We start from the raw sequence: 13,521 nt of genomic DNA, 5'->3' as shown, positions 1-13,521 counted from the left end.
TCTTCCCTCTAGTGTTATACTACAAGTGTAGATAGCCAACGTGTAGCTTTGCGCGAAATAACAAACAATTCTTAATTTATTTTTCGTTGTGGTCTCTTGTTAAAAGAAGAAAAAAAATTCTGATCTCCCTTTGGAACGTCATAAACTCTACAAACTTATATCGTTAAAATTCGCGGATCGATTCTCCGAAGTATCACAGCAAATAAAGAGTGATAGGTAACGTGGCTCTATTATAAAACAAACCCGCAAACCTATTATTTGTATATGTGCAATTCTTACAAAACCCTTGGCCTATAAAGCTGTTCATTCGATTTCGTTCAAACTTCCTTTGTTATTTTCGAATAAATAATACCTTGTTTGTTTTTGCTCACAATAGAAGAACTAAGAACGAAGGGGAAAAGTTGGCCATCTATGGTAGAATTTTATCAGGGGGAGTTTTTAGCTGTAGGAGAAATTATCTTCTGAACATAGGACGTTTTACAAACCTATGTAGATATATGGATTTTATCTCACTAAAACCAACGACTGAGGAAGAAGAGACACTTATATTTGGTGCACCAAAAAAGGCTTTTCATGTTATTTCCCTAAGGATTTACCTCAGTCAGTACCAGATTAAAGCAAAGGCTAACTAGAGCCCTAGCTATACAGGGGTACCACCACCTATCCAAATAAAACATTATGGTTCGTAAAACCAGCAGAATAGAGGCAAGAATGAGTTATTAACATTCCCAAATATTACTTGGTGTTAGGCCCTCACTAAGTATTTATACCCTAATCTCGTTGCTAGAGAAACAAAGACAAATGAGAATAATCATGGCTGTGTAGCATCTGGTGAGGTTGAGACTGGGTGCAGTGATCTTTATATGTTCTCCATACTGGAAGTGATATTGGAAGACAATATTTGCCAAACATAGACATTTAAGCAGTAGCTGAGACAACAAGCACTAAATTGAAAAGTGGGTGTATAACAGGACAGGAGTGAGCTTCCCTGAACAAAGAAATATACTGCCATGAATCATGAATGAGCTTGGTGTCAAGTAAAATAATGATTGAACTGCTAATCCAACCTTATTATTCTACAACCTCAGAAACAGTAGCCTACCTTTTGTCACAGTTCAAGCCCCTCAGAGCTCCTACCATGTTGTACTCATGATGTCAAGGGCAACTCATTGAAATGGTGACTCTGAAGTTACTAAGAGGAGCATATAGTTATGGTCACAATACCCTATGAGCGGGACAAACAACACCAGAATGTTGACATTCAAAGATACAGCAAATGCGAATTTTGACTGCTTTCTGGAGCATTTCACACAGATAACAGCCTAAAATGTTAGATTCAAGAACAGATTTGTAAGCTGCTTAGTTCTTAGTTTTAGGTAGCCTGAACCTATTCTCCATCAAGCACTTAAATAAGGAGCAATTCTGGGACTCTGAAAGAGTAAATACCAAATTGAACTGTATATTTGACTCAGTGGAAGAGAGTGTAATCAATCAGGTTAAATTACTGCTCAGAAGAGGGGTGGCACAGAAAGCATAACCATTCATGTCGAAAATCTACAACCTGCAATGGCCACAGTGGATTGTAAGGATATTCTCATTGACAAGAGGCAGTTTCTGCTGTGATACAATACCAAGATGTAACTTTGAGCCAGTCACAAGAAAGGTAGAAACCTGTTGTAGCAGCTAGAGTGACTTCATCTCAGACAGTCCATCCTACCCATGAACCCATATCATGCCAAGTTTTAACCCAGCTATAAGTCAAACCACAATTGACACACCAAAGCATTCTGATACAACCATAATAGCATTCAGTAAAGTGGCACTGTTATTCCGTTCTTAAGTGTATAGGTTGTGCTAGATTACAAGGGGAAAAACTAACCAAACTGTATAAATCACACCAACTTAAAGGGGCGAAAATAATTGTATATGTCGTAGCAGTTTAAAGGGACAGAAACTGTTTGTTTGTTTTTTAATTTCGCACAAAGCTACTCGAGGGCTATCTGTGCTAGCCGTCCCTAAGTTAGCAGTGTAAGACTAGAGGGAAAGCAGCTAGTCATCACCACCCACCGCCAACTCTTGGGGTGCTATTTTACCAACGAATAGTGGAATTGACCGTCACGTTATAACACCTCCACGGCTGAAAGGGCGAACATGTTTTGTGCGATGGGGATGCGAACCCGCGACCCTCAGATTACGAGTCGCACGACATAACACGCTTGGCCGTGCTGGGCCTTGACAAAAACTGATTTACCTGTAATAAAAAAGACTGTAAGACATGAAAAAATAATGAAAAAAATGTTTAAAATCGGTAAAACACACGTCTATAACAAAATTAATTAATATTCGCAACGTTTCGGACTGAAGCTCTTGTAAACCATGTTACATAGAAAACTGCTAAGACAGAATCATTGAATGGTTCAAATATAAAGAGATCCTAAATATCGTACATACAGCGTGTAGCACGTTAACAAAAGTATTGTTAGAAAGTTCATTGTTAATAACGTGGTTCTATAAACTCTTTTACACTTGGTTTCTATTTAAAAGTGATATAATTTTTTTTTAAAAAAACCTTAAAATTAATAAACATAAATTAGATAAAATTATAAAATAGGAATTTAATAATAATAATGATAAGGGAATGCGTGTTTTTAATGTTAAGTTATCTGGGGTAGCAGAAAGATATTGACGGAAGCTCTAATTTCGTAAAAACAAATCAGTAATTCACGTGGTGCAAAATAATTTAGTTTAAATGTTAATTTATGTTCTTTCCTTTCGCGATCATACTAATTGTGGTGAGTGTGTAATAAAACGAATTCCGTTGTAATCTGGATAGTTAAAGTATTTGGGAACTGGGTGGTTGAAGGTGTGCTGTTGCATACAAATGAGAGATGTTCACGGAATCTGGTACCTAATTCTGTGTATAGTTGCGCCGGTGAAAAGTTGTTTACATCTAGTACAGTGAATACAATACTTTATGCACTCTGATGTACAGATGAATTGGTCTTTTATGTGAAAGGTAAAGGTGCAACTGGATATAGTCAATAAGTTGGTGATATAATCGCATGTAAGGTAAATGGTTCGTCCACACAGACGAGTTCAGTTAGTTTATGCAAGTAAAGATGATTTAATTTGTAATTTGGAATGCGCTAGACAGTCTTTCAAAGCTCTCTCATTTTTGAAAGAAATTAAGAGTGGAGTGGTAAAAAATGTTGTTAGATGTTTTGTTCCTTTTTGATAAGGTTAAGGTTACATTGGACAATTCTGCTAGTGTGATTGGTTAAAGGATGATATGTAAAGACTAAAGGAACTCCGTTTCTATCTGGTTTGTCCTTAGTGTGGAGACAGTCAGCTTGTTATAAACTGCATATATTAAGTTTAGCCGTTTCAATGGTATTGTCGGGTTAATTCTGGTACCTGAACTAACCAGTCATGTCGTTTGGTTTGCGCCTGAAGTCAGCGTTGTTTGGAAGTAACGTCTCAAACGTAGGAATTATCCCTTAGGAATAATATATTTGTCCTCAGAGAGGAGGAAAATAATTAAAATGTAAATAGATATGGCTGTCAGTGGGTTTGTAATGGACACTGGTAGTAAATGTAGATACAGAAATGCCAGTAGTGATATCTAAAATATTAGCTTTGTGACTCGAAATTTGTGAAGTAACTTTAAGCGGCAGGTGATAAGTTTCGGTATCATGAAAGAAAAGGTCGAGTGTGCCTTCGTGTCCAGTGAAAAGACCAAGAATATCGCAGATGTACCTGATGAAAAAGCAGGAAATTTGTGGGTAAAAGGTTGTTATTCTACATAACTATGGAAAAGGATAGAATAGCATAAACCCATTTTGTTCCCATGGCAACACTTTGTAACTGTCGAAATGTTTTCCGTGAAAATCAAAATAATTTGAAGTCAGTACCAAGTCAGTCAGCTGAAGTATAGTATCTGTCGAGGGATATAAGTTTATCCTTTTGTTAATAAAATGTTAAAGGGAAATCATTCCATAGTAATGTAGTATAACAGTGTATAGAGATTGAATGTCCATAGTGAAAATACAATGAAAGGAGGTGGCAGAGCCAAACTTATTTAACAGGTTAAGGACATGAGTAGTATCATCTTTAACAAATGTTGAGAGGTTTCTACTAGGGATTGGAAATACTGTGAAGGTGCGTAATAATCAGTTCCACGAGTTTGTTGAAGGCAAAGAGAATCCAGTTTTGTGAATTTGGAGTAGTATGCAGATAAAGGCGGTTTTGGGGTGTTGAAGTATGAGATTTTTAGCGAAATGGAGAAGGTGGTTAGACTTTATAAATTCTTCTATATTCTCCTTGATAAGTTTATGAAAACGGGGAAGGTGGTCGCCATAGAGAGGTTTGTAGAAGGTGGAGTCATTTAGCTGCTTGTTCGCCTCATGATTTTTACACCAAACAATAACGGCACCACCTATGTCTGCTGGTTTGATTACGATATCCTTGCGGTTTTTCGAGGTGGATAGAGCAAATAACTCATCTTTGAAGAGGTTAGGTTTAGTATTAGTAGTAATGAATTCAGTAGTGTCAATTTTAGCACAACAGTGATCGATAATAGTATCAAGGATTGGGAGATTTTCTTGTGGTGACCAGTTTGGATTCCGACCTTTGAAGCAATTGAAAGGATCAGATGGAATGAATGTTACTGTTATAGGTGTGATACATATGAAATCAACGGCTAGATAAGGCGTGGTAGAAGTTGAGGTTACACTGGGATCAACATTGACAATGTTGTTAACGTTTTATTCATACAAGTTTTGTTTGTAAAAGTGATTTTTTAAACGACATCGTCAGTAGAATCTTTCCATGTCAATTTGCAAAGAATATTTGTCCAGTCAGTTATGGGTAGGCACAAAACTGTTACAACTTTATTCATACTGTAGTTCAATGATGGATTGGCTCGAGCCTAAAGCCTTTAATAAGCAGGGGGATATGAAGCCTAAACACATGCACTATCTACTCAAACAACTATGTGTTTCGTGTAAACTAAATAAAATCATTATTATGTGTAAATATATATGTTCGAACTCAACAGAGAATATTCCCTGTCTTAAATACTCAGAAGTCCAACAAACTACAAACGAATTACAACAGCAACAGCCCCTAAGAACAAGCACACACACACAAAAACACATCCTCAATGAACATTTCTTTCATAAACAACATCATCACAACCAAGATTCGTAAATCCATTGAACAATTCCAACCGACAATAACATAACACGAAAACAACAACAGGTAAAACACTGAAAGAATTTGTAGGTTGCTCTTCATTCTCACAAATAAAATGTGTTCAAAAAACAATATTACACCAGATGAAACAAAGTAGGCCAAATGTGCCACATGAAAAACGTAGTTTATCATTTATAACACATATGGAAATACATATATAGGAGAAACCGGACGACCTTTACACACGTGCACCTGTAAACACGTGTGTTATATACGCCTGGCCAACACAAAACCGCTTCAGCAAAGCACTTCTCATACAATAATTGAATATTAGGTTACAGGGGTAAAAATTATCTTAACTGTATAAATGACATTACTTACATGGACAAATAACTAACCTAGTGTATAATAGGTCGCATCAACTTACAGGGTAAAACTAACCAAACTGTATACGTCTCGTCAACTTACAGGGTAAAATTAACCTATATGTATACGTCAAATCAGCTTAAAGGGTAAAAACTAACTTAGCTGTATACGTCACACCAGCTTACTATATACTATATAGGTCAGGTCAACTTACAGGACAAAAACTAACTTATTTGTATAGGTTTTATGAGCTTGCTGTGGCAAAAACGACTTATACTTTCTCGGTCGCATAAGGTTACAGGGGCAAAAACTACCTTAACTGTATGAATCAGTCAGCTTACACACGGCAAAAACTATTTAACAGTATAATTCGCATCAACTTATAGGGGCAAAACATAACTATATGTATGACGTCAGATTACAGAAGGAAAACCAAACTTACATATATATAGGTTTAATCAGCTTGAGAAGACTTGTTTGTTTGTTTACAGTCAAGAGCAAAACTATGCAATAGGCTATCTGTCCATCACGAGTATCAAAACTCGGTTTCTAGCATTGTAAGTCCTCAGACATACCACTTTGCCACCAGGTGACTGTAAGCAGGCAACAGCGATCTTAACTGTTCAGATTATTTGTTTATTTTTTGAAAATTTCTCGCAAAGCTACACGAGAACTATCTGCGCTAGCCCTACCTAATTTATCAGTGTAAGACTAGAGGGAAGGCAGCTAGTCACCATCCACCCATCGCCAACTCTTGGGCTACTCTTTTACCAATGGATAGCGGAATCAACCGTCACATTATAACTCCTCTACGGCTGAGAAGGTGAGCATGTTTAGCGTGATGGGAATCTGAACCCGCGAACTTCAGTTTGCGAGTCAAGCGACATAACCTCCTGGCCATGTCGGGGCCTCTTAACTGTTTAGATAAAACCATATTACACTGGATAGAACTGTTTAACTGCACCATATTTTTATGAAAGTTAATTTAACCTTTGTAATCAACACTCATTTCAGTTTGTGCTATTTGTAAATATCAATGGTTATCACGCTATGAGCTTGTCAATTTGTCTCTTAGAAAAACGTGAAGATTTGTTTATTTGTGTTTTGAATTTCGCACAAAGCTACTCGAGGGCTATCTGTGCTAGCCATCCCTAATTTAGCAGTGTAAGACTAGAGGGAAGGCAGCTAGTCATCACCGCCAACCGCCAACTCTTGGGCTACTCTTTTACCAACGAATAGTGGGATTGTCCGTCACAGTATAGTTGTACATGTATACACAACTAATTACAATGATGATCTTTGTAGTCCAGATTGTGATTTCCTAATATTCTTCTTAGTCTCAAAATTGTATGTATTGTATTTTTTTAAATAATAGTAAAGTTAAAGAGTAAGTCGTTCATTTATCATATTTAACTGTACGATGATTATTGATTACTAGCTTGGTTACCTGTACCCTGGACGGAAGTTATGTAAATTCATGATTAATGAAAGGTTATATTAGAACATGGAAAGTTGGTTCATTTTATATACATTTTTTTTTTATATATATAAAACCAAAATGGTTATAAAAGAAAAGCGAAACGCAAAATGTGAAACTGTAAATTTGTATGTATCTCCTCATGGACCCAACAAACCTTCATGACAAATTTGGTGAAGGTCCATTAAAATGGATGAAGTAATAGTAAAAAAGCCTGCAAAAACACTCGTAAAAACTGCAGAATGCAAAATTAAAATTTATGTGTATTTCCCCATGGATCCAATGAATCTTCATACCCTGTGAAGTATTCACATGGGCATTCAACAGACAATACTACTACATTTATATAGATGGCAATAGTGCATTAGATCCTCCTGTGGTGTATTCATGACGTCATATCTACTCCTTAATAATGGAGAAAAATAAAATACTCCGTGATGGGAAACGAAGGCGAAATGTAAAATCGTTAACCCTATTGCAAATCTACATGCACACAGGATAAAAATTCCTCTCGCGTAATAAGAAAGTTTGTCCAGTATCATATATTAAAGAGTTTCATTGTAGTATCATAATAATTGTCTCATTTAAATAATATGTATGACTTACTTGTGAAAAGGAAATATTAAATGTCCTACAGAAAACTGTCTGAAAGAAGTTATGAACAATTTAGAAACTTATTGCATACTTTTCAGTGGCGGCGCCAGGATATTTTCGTTGGGGGGGGGCTGAGGTAAACTGTGGAGGGGCTTCCCAAAATGCCATCAATATGAAGTATAGATGTTAAATTATAATAATGTAAATACCAAGGTACATTTCAGAAAGGTGTGCTATTTTGAACAGCATTTTCAATGCAATTTTCATTGGAAAATCATACTCTGATTAATAATTCATTATTACAAATAGGGCATGTTGTAAAACTGTGGGCAGCTAATGGGAGTGACCGGAGTGGGTGTGGCGTGCAGCTGGCATCTGGATCTCGATCGGGCTGAGCCGATCGTTAGCCGTACGCAGAGCGCACACCATGGTCAGCGGCTCGGTGATCATACGCTTAAGGCGTTCGAGGCGGGAATCGCGCGCTCGAACAAAGCAAACCCGCGGCCTGGATATTGAATGGTCATAGTAGCACCAAAACAAAATGTCTAAATTGCAGTTGACCTTCACATAAGTTAACATTATTCATACAGGCCAAACTGTGATTGTGATATTGTTCTTATTATCACAAGTGTGACAAGCACCTGTTACAATAATGTAACTACTACATTGCATTAAATTAGGCACTTCTAAAATAATCCAATGACAATTTCAAAATGGCCCGGCATGGCCAAGTGTGTTAAGTGTTAAGGCGTTCGACTCGTAATCCGAGGGTCGCGGGCTCGAATCCCGGTCGCACCAAACATGCTCGCCCTCCCAGCCGTGGGGACGTTATAATGTGACGGTCAATCCCACTATTCGTTGGTAAAAGAGTAGCCCAAGAGTTGGCGGTGGGTGGTGATGCCTTCCTCTAGTCTTACATTGCTAAATTATGGGCGGCTATCGCAGATAGCCCCCGTGTAGCTTTGCGAGAAATTAAAAAAAAAACATTTCATGTAGTGTCTTGAGTATGTGCTGTCTTATTGCTTTTCTGATGTTCGCGGTACTCGAAATACACTCTGGATGGAATTCAATTTCAACATAAAACTAGCAGAGTATAGAACATTCTGGTCTACTGTTATTGCTGTAGTGGATCACAAATATAGGTTTCCATTGACGTCTGTTCAACCCTATACTTTGTAGGAGGCAAAATATACGTTTCTGTTGCTCTAATTACGATCTATGTTTGGTCTTTGAATTAATTATTTAGTATAAATGTTGATTAGGTAGACTTGTAACCATGCTTAAGGTATATACTTATGAATTTTAACAGTTTACCACAACATAGAATGTAGACATAATTTACGTGAAAATTAATGAGTAGTTATTAAATTTATGTTCAAACTTGATATTCGATATTTTCACAGTCTTTGTCGTTGATATCCGCGATGTTTTCACAATTTAATATAAGTTATTACCTTGTCTAATAAAACATTACTAATGAATTAACTTCGAATTAGTTCAGTTCACAACCACCATCTTCAATTTATCCAACCAGAGTGTGTGTGTGTGTGTGTTTCATTTAGCAAAGCCACCTCGGGCTATATGCTAAATCCACCGAGGAGAATCGAACCCCTAATTTTAGCCTTGTAAGTCCGTAGACTTACCGCTGTACCAGCGGGGGATAATATCCAACCAGAAGCTGCTAGTCAACGGTTTTGGTTTTGGTGTTAAACGTTATTTTTAATTGCTGTGATACAGACAAAAGCATCGTTAAAATTCATTTTAAAAAATCAGTCTATTTATTAACAACAATGCGACAATGTTTTAATCTAATTATTGTGACATAATTTAAAGCAGGAAGCAGGGTTGGAATACTGCTACAAAATAAGTTTTGGTTTGTTTTGTATTTCGTGCAAAGCTACCCAAGGGTTATCCGCGCTAGCCATCCTTAATTTAACAATGTAGGACTAGAAGGAGGACAGCTAGTCATCACTACTTACCGTCAGCTCTTGGGCCACTCTTTTACCAACGAATAGTGGGAATGATTGTAACATTATAACGTTTCTAAAGCTTAAAGGACAAGCATGATTATCTCGACAGGGATTCGAACCCGTAACCCTCAGATTTCGAATCATACACCCTGACCACCTCACCTTGCCGGCCCAAAAAATAAGTAATTTTACAAATAAATGATGAGAAGACGTCTAAAACTAGAAGAATATTTCATGTTTGCTTTATTTAATTCGTCTTGTACCATTAATACAAATTCATGGGCGTTAATAAAGTATTATCTAATCTTTACATATAAATTCTTTACTGTTCATTTAACTCACTTCGACAAAGTGGAGTCTGCAATTAATGTATTCATCCAAATACTTTTATCACGAAAGTTTCTAATGTAGATATTTAGTCCTACAAAACTCTCTTTTCCAGAATGTACGGTTGATGAACGCCCAAAGAATATTTGGAAAAATATTATATTAATTACTATGACAGAAAAAAAAATGAAACCATAAAATGGCGAATAAAGATAAATATAAATAAGATAAAATAAAGAAAACATGGATAAAGTGTTGACAAGTTGCTTAAAAATAAAAATTATTGTTTACTAACTGACAACTTTATGAAAGTGAAATATAGAAGGCATAAAAGTAAAACATTCATATAAAAGTCCCCCGCTGGTACACCGGTTAGTCTATGGATTTACGACCCTAAAATCAGAAGTTTGATACCTTTTCGGTGAACTCAACAGATAGCCCGATGTGGCTTTGCTATAAGAAAAAAACACAAGCTCATATAAAAATATTCTCATATAATGAGTACTAACAATGTTATTAATAAAGAAACTGGCTTCTAACAGAAAGAAAACAAATATTTGGGGAAATCTTTAAAATAAACTTACTAAAAACTTGTAAATATCTTCAATTAATTTTTTTACCAATTAACTCTTTTGGTGTGAAGATTTTTTTGACGTAATGAAAAACAAGCGTCGAAATGTGAAGTGATGAGTGAGGAACGTTTATTAAAGGTTATTCATTTCATAATAAAGATCACTACATGGTGTAAACACCTTTTACAAGATGGCGAACCATGATTATAACCTGTCATAGGATATTAGTATTAGGTCTATCATATTTTAAAAATTACATTATTTATACAGCCCCTTAGCGATTTTCCAGAATTAGAAAACTATATAATGACAACATTTCAACCATTCTGTATTCGCCATATCTATTACCGACATGTTTCACTCAATATTGCCCTCCGCTAGTAAAGCGGCAAGTCTACGGATATGCAACCCTAAAATCAGGAATTCGATTCCTCTCAGTGGGCTCACCAGATAGCCAGATGTGGCTTTATTATAAAAAACACACACACACACACACACGCATGCTCAATATTGATCGCAACTCCACTCGGGTAAACAATTTGTTGTAACATCATTTATTATGTTGTAAATGGAAATAACTATGGCGAGTAATGTGTACTTGGAATACTATTATAACACACTATTCTCATACTTGAAAATCCCCAAAGGGCTAAATAAAGAATGTTCTATTTTAAAATATAATAGGCCTATTACAAACGTTTTCTAAGAAGTATAATTAAAAACTGATTTTGTTTTAGTTCAGAGTGTTGCTATTGGAACAAGAGTTATGAGGGTGTTCTGAACAGCCCATCTGCGACTGTGGTGAATACAATAATCTTCTCATTGGTATATGTTTAGCTCAGTGATTAAGGATGTGATTATGTGAACTGAGAAATGTGATACGAGAGGATGAGTACAGTGGTGTGTAAGAAAAATGTGAAGATTGTGTTTCAGATTGGTGATAAGGTGGGTATTGGACACGTGTAAAGGATTATAACATACGTGGAAGGGTATGCTATAATGTATTGTAGAGTATCTGTAAATTATTTCTTACTTAAAGTTAATGTTATAGTATATTAATTAAGCATGGGGTGAGTATTGTAGTATTGAAATTCTTATGCCTATATGGTTTCGCTTTAGTCGCTTGGTTGATATTTAAACAATAAGTTTTAATTAAGATTTCATCCATTTATGTATGTGTGCGTTTTTATAGCAAAGCCACATCGAGCTATCTGCTGAGCTCACCAAGGGGAATCGAACCCCTGATTTTAGCATTGTAAATCCGTATACATACCGCTGTACTAGCGGGGGGCTCATCCGTTTAGGACATAAAAATATAATTAATCAAGAAATTAGTGATTTAATGTGATTAATTATAGACATGTTGAGACATATATTATGCGAGTCATTGTACCATGACTGCATATCATGGCAGTCTAGCAGCGCGTTCCTAATGACTCGCTATCTGATGGCAGTTTTTGGACTTACGAGGTAATCCTCCTTCATGACATCTTCCCTCGAGGTCACTGTGTGCGAGACGCTGTCCAGAGGCAAAAACCGAAAGTGTGACGTCAGTATTGACGCCTTTGACTACCCTTAACCTGAGGAAGCAAACCAACATAAGGTGGTATCCTTTGGATGTAGAAGAGCTTCCCTAACTACTTGTATCTTTAAACATACTCTCCAAAACCTTTCCAGTTATTGATGTAAGACAATCTGGCCTATAATTGCCTGGACAATACTTATCACCTCCTTTAAATATTGGACTAACATGAGCCATTTTCCAATCTTCTAATATATTTGTAAAAACGGCTGGTTTGGGTTGTGAAAATTTTTATATAGAAACGTTTTTCACTCCTCTACATAAAAATTTTCTCAACACAAACTAGCCGTTTTTTACATATATATTTTTCTCTACAAGTGGGTTTTCTCGTCATCACCGACAATCTTCTAATACTCTTCCGCTGCTTAATGGCCTATTAAAAAACATTAGCTATTGGTTCACAAATAACATCTTTAAGTTTCTTTAATACTATAGGTTAAAAGTTGTCTGGTTTAAGGAATTTATCACTTTTGAGGATTCTCAACTTTTCTCTTGCAGTTTCAGAACTTAAAGTGATATCATTTACATCAATATTTTTTACATGCATTAAATGCTCTGGTTGAGGCACGAGACTTGTATCTTCCTTTGTAAAAACTGAAGAGAATATATAATTTAACAAATTTACCGTCTCATAATTTCCCAATATAAGCTCCTCACTATAATTTTAAAAGGCTCAAATCATCATCCAAACATTTTGCTTGCCTATGATATTCACATCGGATCCCAATATTAATTCTAATACATCTTCCTCTCTTGTGGGCTCCATTACCAGTTGATGTTTAAGAATATCTTGAAGATGTTCCAAACATCTACCCCCTCACTGTCAGACACAAAATTTTCTCAGTCAGTATCCCTGAAATTAAAATCTTTCATAATAACAGCATCTATTTCAGCTACCATTCTGATCTCATTGTACAATTTCTTATTAACGTCTGAATTCTAACCTGGTGATCTATAACAAATCCCAGTTACAATACTTTCCCTTTATATCCAGTAACACTAACCCAAATTCACTGCTATTTCCTTTAATATGCTCTAACTTAATAAGATGCAATTTACTCCTCACATATAAAACTACTCCCTCCCTTTTTCAGTACTCTGTCTCTAGTAAATAATTTTTTTCATTAAAAATGTTCAAAACAACCAAGTCTCAGTGATACTCATAACAACAAACGTAAAAAATTAATAACTCACTGTTAATGATTAGATGACAGAATTGATATTTTTAAAGCTTTCAATTGCATAATTATTTTCTACCGAGATCGGACTTAATATAAGCCCAAATACTCTTCATAATCAACTTCACATTCAACGCTTTGATTGATTAAAATAGTCGCAGAAAATACTTATGTTAGTTTTATGTATCTATTATTGTCATACAATATCTCAGCACAGAGAAATCAAACAATTCTTTACTACAAACCATAATTAACTAGCAGC

Source organism: Tachypleus tridentatus, chromosome 13, assembly GCF_004210375.1.
Source record: "Tachypleus tridentatus isolate NWPU-2018 chromosome 13, ASM421037v1, whole genome shotgun sequence".
Taxonomy (NCBI): Eukaryota; Metazoa; Arthropoda; class Merostomata; order Xiphosura; family Limulidae; genus Tachypleus; species Tachypleus tridentatus.
This window is presented reverse-complemented; position numbering follows the sequence as displayed.